The sequence below is a fragment of the Ranitomeya variabilis genome, chromosome 6, assembly GCF_051348905.1.
Source record: "Ranitomeya variabilis isolate aRanVar5 chromosome 6, aRanVar5.hap1, whole genome shotgun sequence".
In the NCBI taxonomy this organism is placed as follows: domain Eukaryota; kingdom Metazoa; phylum Chordata; class Amphibia; order Anura; family Dendrobatidae; genus Ranitomeya; species Ranitomeya variabilis.
Window position 1 is genome coordinate 129204571 of NC_135237.1, and position 19477 is coordinate 129224047.

A 19477-nucleotide genomic window follows, 5' to 3' on the forward strand; every position below is an offset into this window, starting at 1 on the left:
GAGAGAGAGAGAAAAAAAATATATATATATATATAAATTTCTTCATTGGGTTTCGTGTTTCGGCCGAAACCCGACTTTTCACGGTGGTCGGCCGATTTCACTCGACTCGACTTTTAAGACAGTCGGGTTTCACAAAACCCGACTCGACCCTAAAAAACTAAAGGTCGCTCAACCCTACTCTACAACCATTACTACATTGTATGTACAGTTCAACATGAAAAATTTGGTGAATGGTGCTCTTTAAGTTGTCAATTTATTGTTACTTTTCCAAGAGGAATAACAGAGTAATAACAATGCGGTGTTATAAGAAAATAAGATCGAGATTGTGCTTTTTAATAAAGGATAAATACATTTACTAAAGCAGGCATGTCAGAACAGAGACAGATCCTCTTTAATTACATACCTGTGTATGTGTTAATCAGTCATTACATTTACATTTTTAAATTTTTACACATACCAATGATTTTACACTGTTATTATTATTATCATCATCATTATTCTTAGTGGTGCACGTGTTAAAGGAATTTCCAATTATAAGGATAAAAAAGCAATTCTGTCAATGTTACCTCCAATATGTGTGACAATTAATCTGCATACAGTGTACTGTGACTGTAGGTATACATGGGGATTCACCCACGCAAAAGCTCATAATTAGTTATCAGCAGTTCCTCCTTGTTAATGTAATAAACTTATTTTTCAATGGTCTTAAAATATTATGAAAAAAAAACAGAATTAGCATGGGATTAAAAAAAAATAATATTAAACTACTAAATCTATGTAAATACTGTATTATTTATGGTTTATAGAAAAATCAGCATCACATTAGAAGCAACTTCTGTCCAAAGAAGTGTTTTTATATGATCTCGACACTTATTACACCTCCCTCGACATTCTTGAAAAATGTCTAGATAAGAGGACATAGCTAGGAGGACTAATAAAATGTTTCACATTTATGGAATTCTTACATTTACTTGTATTTGGTATAATAAACAGTAACTTCACTGGTAACATTGATTAGGGGTTAATAAAAATAAATAATTTAAATATTCACATTTTCTGCTGCAATAAATGCCTGATAATAACTATGCAGGCCTACTAAGGAATGTATTGTTATTGCATATTGTACATGGAAATGGCTCCATCTGGTGGCAGAGGTCTGCATTTATTTTTCTATGCTGCAAGGCAATAACAGCTATATTACATGGATAGGCGTGGCTTGGGGCGAAAGTAGGATAACTTCTTTATTTTCTTCTTAAATATTCATAATATTCATATATATTTAGCTAAAATTATAATGATACAATGCAGCAAGATATCTCAGCGCGGGAGTGTCGATAGAGCATAATTGTAACCTAGTAATACAAATTAATTGGCCTTTTTGTGTTAACAGGGTTGTCCTTTTTCAGAAAAGTTTATGACATATGCTAACTCAGTAATAAAAAAACAAACTGAGTTTTACTTACACTCCCCAGGTCCAATACAAGCTCTCCACCACTGCGCTGTTCTCTGTTTGGCTTCAGCAATTACATCACATTGACAGTGTTGCAGCCAATCACTAAGCTCAGCAGCTGATACAATTGACATGAAAAGAGCCACAGAGCTCAGTAATTAGCTGCAGCATTGTAACGTGACATCCCCGTTGTAACCAAACAATAGAGTCTGATGAATGTGATTGCTACCAAGAAAGTCACCTTACAGGAGAGCATGTGTAAGGTGCGTGAGTGAACTGCTACTTCTGCTCGCTCTGGCAACCTACAGACAAAATGTATCCCAGTCCCGGTGTTCTGCTGTATGTAGTGTGCATCACACTTACTTGTGGCCTATACACCTCCACTGGCTCCAGGCTTTCATTTTCCAGAACCTTTTGCACCAAACAATCCAGGGGACACTGAATTCGTAAAAACAGTCAAACTTTTACTAGGCAGCTTACAGTCATTCCAATTAAGCATTAATTAAGATAGGGTCAATGGGTTACAGTCTTTCCCACAGTTACCGGACATAACTTCAGCCCTAGTTCTCAGTATGGGTAGAGCATTACTCTTGCCAAATCCTCCAGCACTAGGAATTCTTTTCCACCACAAGCAGTGTGCCCAGATTCCATCACCTCCCGCCTTTGAGAATTTGAGTCCATCTTTCCTTGCAGCTCCATTAGCGCACCCAAGTACCCCGACGTCCCCGAGTAACAGGCTCACGTTGTCCCTAGCAGCCTATTGCCTATAACCACTGCTGTCACTTCACCACATTTTCTCTAACTGCTCTTGACACTTCCTGAATTTGGCACTAACTCTCAGTTCCTCCTCCCTAATCTGGGCTGGCTGTTACAGTTAACTCTGTCTAGCCTAAACTACAGCCCCGGAGGGTTTTACTTTCACATAGCATACATTACTATAAAATACACTTAACCACTTGGGTTGTCAGAGAGGACAGGAAAGCATCGTCTACGCCATTCCTACGAATGAGCTAAGAGATGTCCATGATCAGTTCATAAGGAGAGGACTTTAAAGCACCCATTAACAAGTTAAAGTTTGATACAGCAGCAGTAAGTGAGCCAGACCGTGGAAAAAGGTCCTGGCTTGAAGCCTGGTGTCCAGGTTTCACTAAAAAAAGGATAGATAGTGCTGAGACATGAGTCTTTAGAGTATAACAGCTAGACCAAACTCATGAATAGATTGTAGAATAGAAAAGAGAAGAAGTGAGAAAGTCACAAAGGCAACATCATTGGATTCACACTAACAAAAGAAGGCCTTCCAGGTGAGATAGTAAATATGCGATGAGAAGGGCTTTCATGCTTTTATCATAGTTTGAGTCACTTTATCAGACAGGATGAAAACTTCAGGACAGTGCCCTCAATAGCCATGCCACTAAATTGAGCGACTCTGAATTTGGGTGGAAGAGGGGACCCAGGGGAAACAGATCAGGACAATTTGAGAGGCCCTAGTGGCTTCTGCAATGAGGTTGGCCACTTCCACATATTAGGATCTCCTGGGCCATTTTAAGGCCATGAGAATGACTGAGACCCCCTTCAGCTGCATTCTCTTAAGCAGAGTGGATAGCAGGAGAAGAGTAGGAAACAGATACAGGATGTCTAAATGAGACTTTCGGATTGCTAGGTGGTCATTTGATACAATTGCTAGAGGATTGCAGATTATGGACATTCAGTCTGAATACCACAAGACGAAAGTCTAGAGTGCTCCACCAAAGAAAGATGGGGCTGAAGTCATGAAGGTGAGGAGACCACTCTCCACGTATGATTATTAGGGCTCATACCCATCACCATAAAAAAATGGTCCAATATTGGTCCAGAAAAGTGGGACGAGTGTCATGCAATTGTCATGCGATTTTCATGCCTGTATAATGCGATTTTTCTCACCTAGCATCCAAATGACATCTGGTTTACATGCATATGTGATCCGATTGCAATGTGATTTTTAAACAAATGACACAGACTCCTTTTATTGAATTAAAATTAACCAAGAACATTTATACTCACCTTTATGTCCAATCCATTGAAGCCCATGTCCCCTCTAAAAAAATAAAATAATAAAGCAACATCATCCTCACCTGTCCCTGACGTAAAGAAAATAATCCAATTTTCCCATGACGCATCTAGCTCTGCTTCATTTAGATGGCAGGCTGAATTGTTACATGATGCGACAATACAGCCTTCCATCCAGCAGAGACACTGAGCTGCGCATGCATTCTCAGTTCAGTCACTCGCTGTGACGTGATAAAGTTTAACAGAGTTCATATCCAATTAACTATTTTTACCTCACTGATAGAAAGGTCATCGGAGTTCAGAGCCAATGAACTCTTTTTACCTCAATTAAGTCAGCGCGAGCACCAAGGGAAAAGTTCTAACAGCATGTGCGCTGATGTCATTGAGCTGAGAAAGACAGATGAGCAGGAACTCATAGAATAACATTGATCAGAAAGCAATGGGATTTTTTATCGTATTGCACTCATCCATTTTTCTTGCAAATGAGTATGAGTCCCTATTGTCATAATAATGTGGGCCAAGTCCTCCAACTTCAAATAAATCACGAACACATTTATTGTCTTTCTATGGACAGGGGGAAAAAGTGCCTAATTTTTACAGATTGTCCAGGAATTTATGGACATATGGCAACCCTGGACATGACAGAACCACTGTCAGCCACAGGAGAAGACTATGACATTCTGTTTGGGTGGTCACAATTGCAAGGCATCTGCCCTCACATAACCATCTTTTAGTTTTTGTGTTTTGGAATCATCTTCATGCATTATCACAAGTTAATGAATTATATTATTTGTGACTAATTCCCATCTGCCTTGCATGTGGCACTGATCTTGTCATTCAGGATGTGTTTGTCACTTCTTCAGAATAGATTTTTCTAACTGTATTTGAAGGTGATAACTCTGTGTGATGGCTTTATTGGAATATGAAAAGCATATTCTTGGCTGAGGCCACAGGTGCTCAGAATATCACATCATTTTTCTAAAGTAAATTATGTCAATTTCTTTAGAGCAAAAAAACAATCCATTTAAAATCAGATTTCTGCAGCTGGGCAAAGTATCTCACCCAGTACAATACCAGCTGAGTAGATCTGACCAGATGGATTCAAGAATAGAAACAGGGTGATGGTTTATACAAACCCATAGCACACTACGAGCAAAATCTGAACATTTTCATTTTTTTCATCTGCCTGGTAATTCACGTCTTCTTACTTTGTGCTTGATGCCTGATCCTTCTATTTGACATGAGGGGGGCAGCAGTCACAGGATCAAAATCTGATGAGTATGTGTACACTTTATACTGCTTTAAAAATCGATTTCATATAAATATATTTAAAAAATTTAAATACTTGATGCCAGTTTTACACATCCAAGAAACGTGGACCGTGCCTGTATCAGAAGAACCAACCAGACCACCAGGTCTTCTGACCTCAGCTAAATACTTCATAGGCATAAATGTGGGAGTTAGCTCATGACAGGAGACACAGTGGTGTGGTTGGGTCTTCCAATGCAAGACTGATCTATGTTTTATGAATGTGTGACATTGGCTTTAAGGTGCACCCATTTTTGTTTCTTCCTTCCACTTCTTCCAAAAGCCATAACTATTTTTTCATTTATACAACCCCTGGCAAAAATTATGGAATCACCGGCCTTGGAGGATGTTTATTCACTTATTTAATTTTGTAGAAAAAAAGCCGATCACAGACATGGCACAAAACTGAAGTCATTTTAAATGTCAACTTTCTGGCTTTAAGAAACACTGAAAGAAATCAAGAACAAAAAATGTGGTAGTCAGTAATGGTTACTTTTTTTTAACCAAGCATAGGAAAAAAATTATGGAGTCACTCAATTCTGAGAAAAAAATTATGGAATCATAAAAAACAAACAAACAAAAAAACACTCCAAAACATCACTAGTATTTTGTTGCACCACCTCTGGCTTTTATAACATCTTGCAGTCTCTGAGGCATGGACTTAATGAGTGTCAGACAGTACTCTTCAATCTGGCTCCAACTTTCTCTGATTGCTGTTGCCAGATCAACTTTGCAGGTTGGAGCCTTGTCATGGACCATTTTCTTCAACTTCCACCAAAGATTTTCAATTGGATTGAGATACGGACTATTTGCAGGCCATGACATTGACCTTTTGTGTCTTTTTTCAAGGAATGTTATCGCAGTTTTTGCTCTATGGCAGGCTGCATTATCATCTTGAAAAAAGATCCCCAAACATCCTTTCAATTGATGAGATAAGATAAGTGTCCAAAATATCAACATAAACTTGGCATTTATTGAAGATGTATTGACAGCCATCTCACCAGTGCCTTTACCTGACATACAGCCCCATATCATCAATGACTGGGGAAATTTGCATGCTTTCTTTAGGCAGTCATTTTTATAAATCTCATTGTAAAGGCACCAAACAAAAGTTCCAGCATCATCACCTTGCCCAATGCAGATTCGCAATTCATCACTGAATATGACTTTCATCCAGTCATCCACAGTCCATGATTGCTTTGCCTTAGCCCATTGTAACCTTGTTTTTTTTCTGTTTAGGTGTTAATGATGGCTTTCATTTAGCTTTTCTGTATGTAAATCACATTTCTTTTAGGCGGTTTCCAACAGTTCGGTCACAGACGTTGACTCCATTTTCCACCCATTCGTTCCTCATTTGTTTTGTTGTGCATTTCCTGTTTTGGAGACCTATTGCTTTGTTTCCGGTCTTGACGCATTGATGTCTTCCTTGGTCTACTGTTGTGAATTCTGCTTTTGGGCTCCCTCCGGTGGTTGTAGGTGGTAATGCAGTTGCCCCTGAGTTGCAGTCCTGGTCAGGTGTATCTGCTGATTGCAGTTCTGACTGGGGTATTTAGGCGTGCAGGATTCATTAGTCCTTGCCAGTTGTCAATTGTTGTTGGGAGGTGTTGGACCTCTGCTTGGTTCCTCCTGCCTTTCTGCCAAATCAGCAAAGATAAGTGTCTGGGTTTTTTTTCCTGTGGCACACATGCTATGTGCTTCACAATTCAGTGCTATTCTTTGTGTTTTCTTGTCCAGCTTAGATTGTGTCAGTATTTTCTCAGTCTTGTTGGATTCTCTGGAGTGGCAGATATACATTCCATGTCTTTAGTTAGATTGTGGAACTTTTTGTATTATCTGCTGTGGATATTTTTGGAAGGGTTTTAATACTGACCGCCTAGTAATCTGTCCTATCCTTTCCTATTTAGCTAGAGTGGCCTCTTTTGCTAAATCCTGTTATCTTCCTGCGTGTGTCTATTCTTCTCCTACTCACAGTCATTATTCGTGGGGGGCTGCCTATCCTTTGGGGGTCTGCTCTGAGGCAAGGTAGCATTCCTATTTCCATCTATAGGGGTATTTAGTCCTCTGGCTGTGTCGAGGTGTCTAGGGTATGTTAGGCACACCCCACGGCTACTTCTAGTTGCGGTGTTAGTTCAGAATTTGCGGTCAGTACAGGTTCCACCGACTCCAGAGAAAGTTTCATGCGGCTCCAAGGTCACCAGATCATAACAGTACAACTGGCCCATAATGAGTTAAATGCATCTCAGAAGAAGGGAAGAAAGGTGTTGAGCCACTTTTTTTTCTGTAGTCTGTTTTGTCTTTTCTTCCCTTTTTATTTATGGGTGGCTGAGGAGTCTTGTGCCAGCATGGATGTTCAGGAATTAGCTTCTCGTGTAGACCAGCTTGCTGCTAGGGTACAGGGTATTTCTGATTATATTGTTCAGACTCCTGCTTTAGAGCCGAAGATTCCTACTCCTGATTTGTTTTTTGGTGATAGGTCCAAATTTTTGGGTTTTAAAAACAATTGTAAACTATTTTTTGCTCTAAGACCGCGATCCTCTGGTGATTCCATTCAGCAGGTTAAAATTGTCATCTCCCTGCTGCGTGGCGATCCACAGGATTGGGCATTTTCCCTGGAATCTGGGAATCCGGCCTTGTTTAATGTAGATTCCTTTTTTCAGGCTTTAGGATTATTATATGATGAACCGAATTCTGTGGATCAAGCGGAGAAAACCTTGTTGGCTCTGTCTCAGGGTTAAGAGGCGGCAGAATTGTATTGTCAGAAATTTAGAAAATGGTCTGTGTTGACTAAATGGAATGATGATGCTTTGGCGGCAATTTTCAGAAAGGGTCTTTCTGAATCCGTTAAAGATGTTATGGTGGGGTTTCCCACGCCTTCCGGTCTGAGTGATTCTATGTCTCTGGCCATTCAGATTGATCGGCGCTTGCGGGAGCGTCAAACTGTGCGCGCTGTGGCGTCGTCCTTAGAGCAAAGTCATTGTGGCGACGCTTCTCATGTCATTTCATTTCAGTCTGCCCTAAGCGGACAAAAAGGATCGTTAGTTCATTTACTATCAGTACTGTACAACCTAAATTTCTGTTATAGGTGTCCTTGATCTGCTCATTGTCATCATTTTCTGTCATGGCATTTGTGGATTCAGGCGCCGCCTTGAACTTAATGGATTTTGAGTTTGCCAGGCGTTGTGGTTTTCCCTTGCAGCCTTTGCAGAACCCTATTCCTTTAAGGGGGATTGATGCTACACCTTTGGCTAAAAATAAGCCCCAGTTTTGGACACAGGTGACCATGCACATGGCGCCAGCCCATCAGGAAGATTGTCGATTTCTGGTGTTGCATAATTTGCATGATGTTATCGTGCTGGGTTTCCCATGGTTGCAGGTACATAATCCTGTGTTGGATTGGAAATCTATGTCTGTGACTAGTTGGGGTTGTCAGGGGGTTCATAATGATGTTCCTTTGATGTCAATCTCCTCTTCTTCCTCTTCTGAAATTCCAGAGTTTTTGTCTGATTTTCAGGATGTATTCGATGAGCCCAAGTCCAGTTCCCTTCCACCGCATAGGGACTGTGATTGTGCGATTGACTTGATTCCAGGCAGTAAGTTTCCTAAGGGCCGACTTTTCAACCTGTCTGTGCCTGAACATACCGCCATGCCGAGTTATGTTAAGGAGTCTTTGGAGAAAGGGCATATTCGGCCATCTTCTTCACCGTTGGGAGCAGGTTTGTTTTTTTTGTTGTTAAGAAGGATGGCTCCTTGAGACCTTGTATTGATTATCGCCTCTTGAATAAGATCACGGTCAAGTTTCAATACCCTTTACCTTTGCTTTCCGATTTGTTTGCTAGGATTAAGGGGGCTAGTTGGTTTACGAAGATTGACCTTCGGGGGGCATATAATCTTGTTTGTATTAAGCAGGGTGATGAATGGAAAACTGCGTTTAATATGCCCGAAGGCCATTTTGAATACCTTGTGATGCCATTCGGGCTCACTAACGCTCCATCTGTTTTTCAATCCTTCATGCATGATATCTTCCGGACTTATATTGATAAATTCTTGATTGTATATTTGGACGATATTTTGATTTTTTCCGATGATTGGAAGTCTCATGTGGAACAGGTCAGGATGGTATTTCAGATCCTTCGTGACAATGCCTTGTTTGTGAAGGGGTCTAAGTGTCTCTTTGGGGTGCAGAAGGTTTCTTTTTTGGGTTTTATTTTTTCTCCCTCATCTATGGAGATGGATCCGGTTAAGGTTCAGGCCATTCATGATTGGATTCAACCCACATCCGTGAAGAGCCTTCAGAAAATTTTGGGTTTTGCAAATTTTTATCGCCGATTCATTGCTAACTTCTCCAGCGTGGTTAAACCCTTGACTGATTTGACGTAAAAAGGCACTGATGTGGCGAATTGGTCCTCTGCGGCTGTCTCTGCCTTTCAGGAGCTTAAACGCTGATTTACTTCTGCTCCGGTGTTGAGCCAACCAGATGTTTCTCTTCCGTTTCAGGTTGAGATTGATGCTTCTGCGATTGGGGCAGGGGCCGTTTTGTCTCAGAGGGATTCTGTTGGTTCTTTGATGAAACCGTGTGCGTTCTTCTCCCGCAAGTTTTCGCCTGCTGAACACAATTATGATGTCGGCAATCGGGAGTTGTTGGCTATGAAGTGGGCATTTGAGGAGTGGCGACATTGGCTTGAGGGAGCTAAGCACCGTATTGTCGTCCTGACCGATCATAAGAATTTGATTTACCTCGAGTCTGCCAAACGGCTGAGTCCTAGACAGGCTCAATGGTCCTTGTTTTTTTCCCGTTTTGATTTCGTGGTTTCGTATCTTCTGGGTTCTAAGAATATTAAGGCTGAGGCCCTTTCTAGGAGCTTTTTGCCTGATTCTCCTGAGGTCCTTGAACCGGTCGGCATTCTGAAAGAAGGGGTGGTCCTTTCTGCCATTTCCCCTGATTTATGGCGGGTTCTTCAGGAATTTCAGGCTGATAGACCTGACCGCTGTCCTGTGGGGAAATTGTTTGTTCCTGACAGATGGACTAGTAGAGTGATTTCTGAGGTTCACTGTTCTGTGTTGGCTGGTCATCCTGGTATTTTTGGTACCAGAGATTTGGTTGGTAGGTCCTTTTGGTGGCCTTCGTTGTCACGTGATGTGCGTTCTTTTGTGCAGTCCTGTGGGACTTGTGCGCGGGCCAAGCCTTGTTGTTCCCGTGCTAGTGGGTTACTTTTTTACTTTTGCCATTGCCGGTCCCTGAGAGGCCCTGGACGCATATTTCTATGGATTTTTTTTTTCTGATCTTCCGGTTTCCCAGAAGATGTCGGTTATCTGGGTTGTTTGTGACCGGTTTTCTAAGATGGTTCATTTGGTGCTTTTGCCTAAATTGCCTTCCTCTTCAGAGTTGGTTCCGTTGTTTTTTCAGCATGTGGTTCGTTTGCATGGTATTCCGGAGAATATTGTGTCCGACAGAGGTTCCCAGTTTGTTTCTAGGTTTTGGCGGGCCTTTTGTGCTAGGCTGGGCATTGATTTGTCTTTTTCTTCTGCATTTCATCCTCAGACAAATGGCCAGACCGAGCTAACTAATCAGACTTTGGAGACTTATTTGAGATGCTTTGTGTCTGCCGATCAGGATGATTGGGTGGCCTTTTTGCCATTGGCCGAGTTTGCCCTTAATAATCGGGCTAGTTTGGCTACTTTGGTTTCGCCTTTTTTTGTAATTTTGGTTTTCATCCTCGTTTTTCTTCTGGGCAGGTTGAGCCTTCTGACTGTCCTGGTGTGGATTCTGTGGTTGACAGGTTGCAGCAGATTTGGGCTCATGTGGTGGACAATTTGGTGTTGTCTCAGGAGGAGGCTCAACGTTTTGCTAACCGTCGTCGGTGTGTTCGTTCCCGGCTTCGGGTTAGGGATTTGGTTTGGTTGTCTTCCCGTCATGTTCCTATGAAGGTCTCTTCCCCTAAGTTTAAGCCTCGGTTTATTGGTCCTTATAGGATTTCTGAGATTATTAATCCAGTGTCTTTTCGATTGGCGCTTCCGGCCTCTTTTGCTATCCATAATGTCTTCCATAGATCTTTATTGCGGAAATATGTGGTGCCCGTTGTTCGCTCTGTTGATCCTCCGGCCCCTGTTTTGGTTGATAGGGAGTTGGAGTATGTGGTTGAGAAGATTTTGGATTCTCGTTTTTCGAGGCGGAGGCTTCAGTACCTTGTCAGCACCTTGTCAAATGGAAGGGTTATGGCCAGGAGGATAATTCTTGGGTTTTTGCTTCTGATGTCCATGCTGCTGATTTGGTTCATGCTTTTCATCTGGCTCGTCCTGATCGGCCTGGGGGCTCTGGTGAGGGTTCGGTGACCCCTCCTCAAGGGGGGGTACTGTTGTGAATTCTGCTTTTGGGCTCCCTCCGGTGGTTGTAGGTGGTAATGCAGTTGCCCCTGAGTTGCAGTCCTGGTCAGGGGTATCTGCTGATTGCAGTTCTGACTGGGGTATTTAGGCGTGCATGATTCATTAGTCCTGGCCAGTTGTCAATTGTTGTTGGGAGGTGTTGGACCTCTGCTTGGTTCCTCCTGCCTTTCTGCCAAATCAGCAAAGATAAGTGTCTGGGTTTTTTTTCCTGTGGCACACATGCTATGTGCTTCACAATTCAGTGCTATTCTTTGTGTTTTCTTGTCCAGCTTAGATTGTGTCAGTATTTTCTCAGTCTTGTTGGATTCTCTGGAGTGGCAGATATACATTCCATGTCTTTAGTTAGATTGTGGAACTTTTTGTATTATCTGCTGTGGATATTTTTGGAAGGGTTTTAATACTGACCGCCTAGTAATCTGTCCTATCCTTTCCTATTTAGCTAGAGTGGCCTCTTTTGCTAAATCCTGTTTTCTTCCTGCGTGTGTCTATTCTTCTCCTACTCACAGTCATTATTCGTGGGGGGCTGCCTATCCTTTGGGGGTCTGCTCTGAGGCAAGGTAGCATTCCTATTTCCATCTATGGGGGTATTTAGTTCTCCGGCTGTGTCGAGGTGTCTAGGGTATGTTAGGCACACCCCACGGCTACTTCTAGTTGCGGTGTTAGTTCAGGATTTGCGGTCAGTACAGGTTCCACCGACTCCAGAGAAAGTTTCATGCAGCTCCAAGGTCACCAGATCATAACAGTCTACCAGTATATTTGCCTTTAACAATCTTCCCATGTTGTTTGTATTTGGTCCAGATTTTAGACACAGCTGACTGTGAACAACCAACATCTTTTGCAACATTGAGTGATGATTTACCCTCCTTTAACAGTTTGATAATCCTCTCCTTTGTTTCAATTGACATATCTCGTGTTGGAGCCATGATTCATGGCAGCCCACTTGGTGCAACAGCTCTCCAAGGTGTGATCACTTCTTTTTAGATGCAGACTAACGAGCAGATCTAATTTGATGCAGGTGTTAGTTTTGGTTATGAAAATTTACAGGGTGATTCCATATTTAATTAATCAGAATTGAGTGACTCCATAATTTTTCCCCTATGCTTGGTTAAAAAAAGTAACCATTACTGACTACCACATTTTTTGTTCTTGATTTCTCTTAGTGTTTCTTAAAGCCAGAAAGTTGCCATTTGAAATTGCTTTACTGTAGTTTTGTGCCATGTCTGTGATCTGCTTTTTTTCTGCAAAATTAAACAACTGAATGAACATCCTCCAAGGCCGGTGATTACATATTTTTGCCAGGGGTTGTATAATGGCACGAGGGATTGTTTTTAGCAGGACAAGATGTAGCTTTCAATGACACGATACACTTTACCATATAGTGTACTGTAAAACAGACAAAACATTTCTAGTGAGATGAAATGGTGAAAAAACGCTGTTGTTTTTTATTTTTACAACATTCATTGTATAATAAAAATGACCTAGTAACATGATTCCTCAATTTTCCAGGTCAGTGTGATAACATTTTTACTAGTGATGGGCGAGCACTAAAATGCTCGGGTGCTCGTTGCTCGGGTCGAGCAAATTGGAATGCTCGGGTGCTCGACCCAAGCAACGAGCCCAATGTCTATGAGAAACTTGACGGGAAGAAAAACATTAGACATGAACAAGAAGCCAGAAAATATACTGATGACGGATATGAGGTGCGGCAGATACTTGGAAGGAAGGTAAGAAAATTTCTAAAACAATCCACAGGGAGGAGATTGGAACAAAACAAAATCCTCTAAACTGCATGCTCGCAAATGCCAGAAGCCTGACAAACAAGATGGAAGAATTGGAAGCAGAAATATCTACAGGTACCTATGACATAGTGGGAATAACAGAGGCATAGTTAGATGAAAGCTATGACTGTGCAGTTAACTTACAGGGTTACAGTCTGTTTAGAAAGGATCGTAAAAATCAGAGAGGAGGAGGGGTTTGTCTTCATGTAAAGTCTTGTCTAAAATCCACTTTAAGGGAGATATTAGCGAAGGGAATGAGGATGTCGAGTCCATATGGGTCGAAACACATGGAGGGAAAAATGGTAATAAAATTCTGATTGGGGTCTGTAACAAACCTCAAAATGTAACAGAAATCATGGAAAGTCTAAAGTACTAAGGCAGATAGATGAAGTTGCCACCCATAATGAGGTCCTTGTTATGGGGGACTTTAACTACCCGGATATTAAATGGGAAACAGAGACCTGTGAAACCAATAAAGGCAACAGGTTTCTGCTAATAACCAAGAAAAATTATCTTTCACAATTGGTGCAGAATTCACCCAGAGGAGCAACACTTTTAGACCTTATCCTATCTAATAGACCCGACAGAGTAACAAATCTGCCACTCGTCGGGCATCTAGGAAATAGCGATCAGAATATTGTACGGTTTCACTGTCTTTCACTAGGGCAGGGGTTCCCAACCTGTAGCTCGGGAGCCACATGTGGCTCGCGGTCCCATGAATTGTGGCTCGCGGCTGTCTGTCAGCTTGGTGAATTAGCTCCAGTTCTAGCAAACAGGTATGAAGAGCAAATCTGAAAATGATGAATTTTGTGAGCAGCCCTGCACAGAAGAGCAGATCTGGACGCACATATATTGGTCTTAGGGGTTTTGAGATTATATAAGTATGGTACGCTGGAGACAAGATGTCACCACCTGTCAGAGGAGATGTTTGAAGCTGAATGTGACAGTGTCTTGGGAGTGCTTTATAGGAGAATACTGAATGGGGGTATTGTGGGAACCCCTGGATCTTTGTATACTGCTTTGGCGTGATTTTTGTGGAAAAGCTTTGGTTAACCTTTATGCCTGTAATGGGGGCTTTGGTTGCCACTATTGTGAGGGGGCGGGAGCTGAATGTGGCTCGCGACCCTCTCTCAAGGCTGGATGTGGCTCCCCACCCTCTCTCAGAGCTGAATGTGGCTCTCAAGGTCAGAAACGTTGGGGACCTCTGCACTAGGGGGACTTGTCAGGGAGTCACAAAAACACTGAACTTTAGGAAGGTAAAGTTTGACCAGCTTAGAGATGCCCTTAGTCTGGTTAACTGGGACAATTTCCTCAGAAATAAGATTACAGATAATAAATGGAAAATGTTTAAAGGTACCGTCACACTCAGCGACGCTGCAGTGATATAGACAATGAGCCGATCGCTGCAGCGTCGCTGTTTAGGTCGCTGGGGAGCTGTCACACAGACAGCTCTCTCTAGCGACCAACGATCAGGGGAAGACTTCGGCATCGTTGAAACTGTCTTCAACGATGCCGAAGTCCCCCTGCAGCACCCGGGTAACCAGGGTAAACATCGGGTTACTAAGTGCAGGGCCGCGCTTAGTAACCCAATATTTACCCTGGTTACCATTGTAAAAGTAAAAAAAAAAACAGTACATACTCACCTTCTGATGTCTGTCACGTCCCCCGGCGTCCGCGCTGCTGCTCAGAGCTTCCGTCACTGAATGTGTCAGACTTCCCCTGACGAAGCTGCGTCTGCAGCGATACGCGTGGGGCTCTCGCCTCACCCCTTAAGCCTGTCTCTATGGCTCATGGTATACCATTGTTCAGAGTTCATGCCGTTCCTTTGGAATATTTTTTCCTCTCTTTACTCCCCCCATCTTTTTTTACATCTTGGCACCCATTGGGTTATTATTTGATTGTAGGGGAGTACCAGTGTATGCCTATTTGAGGCTTTCGGGCACATGCTTGTAGCCTGCATCTATATACCTAACTTGTCATTGCTATTATCTTGGTTAAACAGCATGCTGATATAACATTTTATATTGCTACATACCACACACTGTATTGCAGTAATTTTATTGCTAGATAATCTGTCAGTATACGACTACAGGTTTATGTATGCATTTGTTTCGGCCTTCATATATTCATGTATGTCATACTTGAGGCTCTCTAGCACATGCTTGTAGCCCGCATGTATATACCTATCTTGGTACTGCCATCATCTTGGCTAAACAGCATGCTGATATAACACTTTATACTGTTATATACCAAACACTGAATTGCAGTAATTTTATTGCTAGATTATCTGTCGGTGCACAACTACAGGTTTACGTATGCATTTGTTTCGGCCTTTATATTTTCATGCATGTTATATTGGACCGTTACATGTTTAGACAGGATACATTTGGTATATATATATATAGCACTTTATCCATGCAGTGTTGTTATTTTATGATATTTGTGCTTAGGGGTGGTGATTCATGGTTCTGCACTCAGACCTTTTTAAATGGTTTTATATGTTTGTCATGTTCTTTGAGGTGTAATTAAAAATGTTTTGATATTTTCACATACTTTATGGGTGTGCATACCATTATTGGTCGAGTCTTTTTTCTTTTGTGTTCATAGTATTCCATTTACTGACCAGGTTTTGCACCCCATCTCCATGTTGTTGTGCAGGGGTGCACCACTTATATCAATTATCCAGGACGCTGCAACGTCACGGATCGTTCTCGTTCTCGTTGGAAAGTTGTTCAGTGTGAAGGTACCTTAAGAACATCCTAAATAGGCGCTGAAAGCGGTTTATACCTTGTGGGAATAAAAGGCCAAGAAATAGGAAAAAGCTAATGTGGCTAAACAAAGAAGTAAGAGGGGCAAATAACAGTAAAAATAAAGCATTTAAACTACTAAAACAGGAGGGCACCATTGAGGCTCTAAAAAACTATAGAGAGAAAAATATTGTATCTTAAAAACTAATTAAAGCTGCCAAAAAGGAAACAGAGAAGCACATTGCTAAGGAGAGTAAAACTAATCCCACACTGTTATTCAACTATATCAATAGTAAAAGAATCAAAAGTGAAAGTGTAGGCCTCTTAAAAAATTGTGAGGAAAAAATGGTTGTAGATAACGAGGAAAAAGCTAATAAACTAAACACCTTCTTCTCCATGGATTTCACAATGGAAAATAAAATGCTAGGTGAAATGCAGAGAGACAAAGAAAACCATACATTAAGGTTCACCAATCTAACTCAAGAAGAGGTGCGAAACCGGGTAAATAAGATTAAAATAGATAAATCTCCTGGTCTGGATGGCATACACCCACGAGTACTAAGAGAACTGAGTAATGTAATAGACAAGCCATTATTTCTTATATTTAGGGACTCTATAGTGACGGGATCTGTTCCACAGGACTGGCACATAGCAAATGTGGTGCCAATATTCAAAAAGGGCTCTAAAAGTGAACCTGGAAATTATAGGCCAGTAAGTCTAACCTCTATTCTTAGTAAAATATTTGAAGGGTTTCTGAGGGATGTTATTCTGGATTATCTCAATGAGAATAACTGTTTAACTCCATATCAGCATGGGTTTATGAGGAATTGCTGTTGTCAAACCAATCTAATCAGTTTTTATGAAGAGGTAAACTATAGATTGGACCAAGGTGAGTCATTGGACGTGGTATATCTTGATTTTTCCAAAGCATTTGATACCGTGCCACACAAGAGGTTGGTACACAAAATGAGAATGCTGGGTCTGGGGAAAAATGTATGTAAATGGGTAAGTAACTGGCTTAGTGATAGATAGCATAGCAGAGGGTGGTTATAAATGGTATATTCTCTAACTGGGTCGCTGTGACCAGTGGGATACCACAGTGGTCGGTGTTTGGACCTATTCTCTTCAACATATTTATTAACGATATTGTAGAAGGTTTACACAGTAAAATATCTATATTTGCAGATGATACAAAACTATATAAAGCAGTCAATACAAGAGATGATAGTATTGTGCTACAGCTGGATCTGGATAAGTTGGAAACTTTGGCCAAGAGGTGGCAGATGCGGTTTAACAATGATAAATGTAAAGTTATACACATGGGACAAAGAAATCAATATCACCACTACACACTGAATGGGAAACCACTGGGTAAATCTGACATGGAGAAGGACTTGGAGATCCTAGTTAATGATAAACTTACCTGGAGCAGCCAGTGCCAGGCAGCAGCTGCCAAGGCAAACAGGATCACGGGGTGCATTAAAAGAGGTCTGGATACACATGATGAGAGCATTATACTGCCTCTGTACAAATCCCTGGTTAGACCGCACGTGGAGTACTGTGTGCAGTTTTGGGCACGGTGCTCAAGAAGGATATAATGGAACTAGAGCGAGTACAAGGAACATCCTTTCCAGGGTAATGACATGTACTGTATATAAGGCAAAATAAATAACCAAAAACAAAAATTCTCCACACCTTGAGCTATGTTTACACGCAGCGTTTTTGATGCGTTTTTGAACTTTAGCATTGCTTTCAAACAAGACAAATGCATTCACTGGGAAATGTCCATTTTACAACCTTATCTGGCCATATGGTGTGTGAACATCATCAGACACATCCTGTTTCATTTATGAAGGAGGGACTCTGAAAGTCACAAAGCCTATTTTTATAGGGCCATCAGGCAGACCTTACTATTCTTAACCCCTTTCTGACATATGACGTACTATCCCGTCGAGGTGGGGTGGGCCCGTATGACCACCGACGGGATAGTATTTCATACGCGATCGGCCGCAGCCGATCGCGGCCGGGTGTCAGCTGCATATTGCAGCTGACATCCGGCACTATGTGCCAGGAGCGGTCACGGACCGCCCCCGGCACATTAACCCCCGGCACACCGCGATCAAACATGATCGCGGTGTGCCGGCGGTATAGGGAAGCATCGCGCAGGGAGGGGGCTCCCTGCGAGCTTCCCTGAGAACCCCCGGAGCAACGCGATGTGATCGCGTTGCTCCGAGGGTCTCCTACCTCCTTCCTCGCTGCAGGTCCCGGATCCAAGATGGCCGCGGCATCCGGGTCCTGCAGGGGGGAGGTGGCTTACCGAGTGCCTGCTCAGAGCAAGCGCTTGGTAAGCCTGCAGTGCTGTGAGGCAGATCGGTGATCTGACAGAGTGCTCTGCACACTGTCAGATCACCGAGCTGTAATGTCCCCCCCCTGGGACAAAGTAAAAAAGTTAAAAAAAATACTAAATAAAGAAAAAAATAAAAAATTATTACCATAAATACATTTCTTTATCTAAATTTTAAAAAAAACAATAAAAGTACACATATTTAGTATCGCGGCGTCCGTAACGACCCAACCTATAAAACTGCCCCACAAGTTAACCCCTTCAGTAAACACCGTAAGAAAAAAAAAAACGAGGCAAAAAACAACGATTTATTACCATACCGCGGAACAAAAAGTGGAATAACACGCAATCAAAAAGACAGATATAAATAACCATGGTACCGCTGAAAACATCATCTTGTCCCGCAAAAAACAAGCCACCATACAGCATCATCAGCAAAAAAATAAAAAAGTTATAGTCCTGAGAATAAAGCGATACCAAAATAATTATTTTTTCTATAAAATAGTTTTTATCGTATAAAAGCGCTAAAACATAAAAAAATGATATAAATGAGGTATCGCTGTAATCGTACTGACCCGAAGAATAAAACTGCTTTATCAATTTTACCAAACGCGGAACAGTATAAACGCCTCCCCCAAAAGAAATTCATGAATAGCTGGTTTTTGATCATTCTGCCTCACAAAAATCGGAATAAAAAGCGATCAAAAAATGTCATGTGCCCGAAAATGTTACCAATAAAAATGTCAACTCGTCCCGCAAAAAACAAGACCTCACATGACTCTGTGGACTCAAATATGGAAAAATTATAGCTCTCAAAATGTGGTAACGCAAAAAATATTTTTTGCAATAAAAAGCGTCTTTCAGTGTGTGACGGCTGCCAATCATAAAAATCCACTAAATAACCCGCTATAAAAGTAAATCAAACCCCCCTTCATCACCCCCTTAGTTAGGGAAAAATAAAAAAATAAAAAAAATGTATTTATTTCCATTTTCCCATTAGGGTTAGGGCTAGGGTTAGGGCTAGGGTTAGGGTTAGGGCTAGGGTTAGGGCTAGGGTTAGGGCTAGGGTCAGGGCTAGGGTTAGGATTAGGGCTAGGGTTAGGGCTAGAGTTAGGGCTAGGTTTAGGGCTAGGGTTAGGGTTAGGGCTAGGGTTAGGGCTAGGGTTAGGGTTAGGGCTAGGGTTAGTGTTAGGGTTAGGGCTAGGGCTAGGGCTAGGGTTAGGGCTAGGGTTATTGCTAGGGTTAGGGCTAGGGTTAGGGCTAGGGTTGAGGCTAGGGTTGGGGCTACAGTTAGGGTTGGGGCTAAAGTTAGGGTTAGGGTTTGGATTACATTTACAGTTGGGAATAGGGTTGGGCGTGTCTGGGTTAGAGGTGTGGTTAGGGTTACTGTTGGGATTAGGGTAAGGGGTGTGTTTGGATTAGG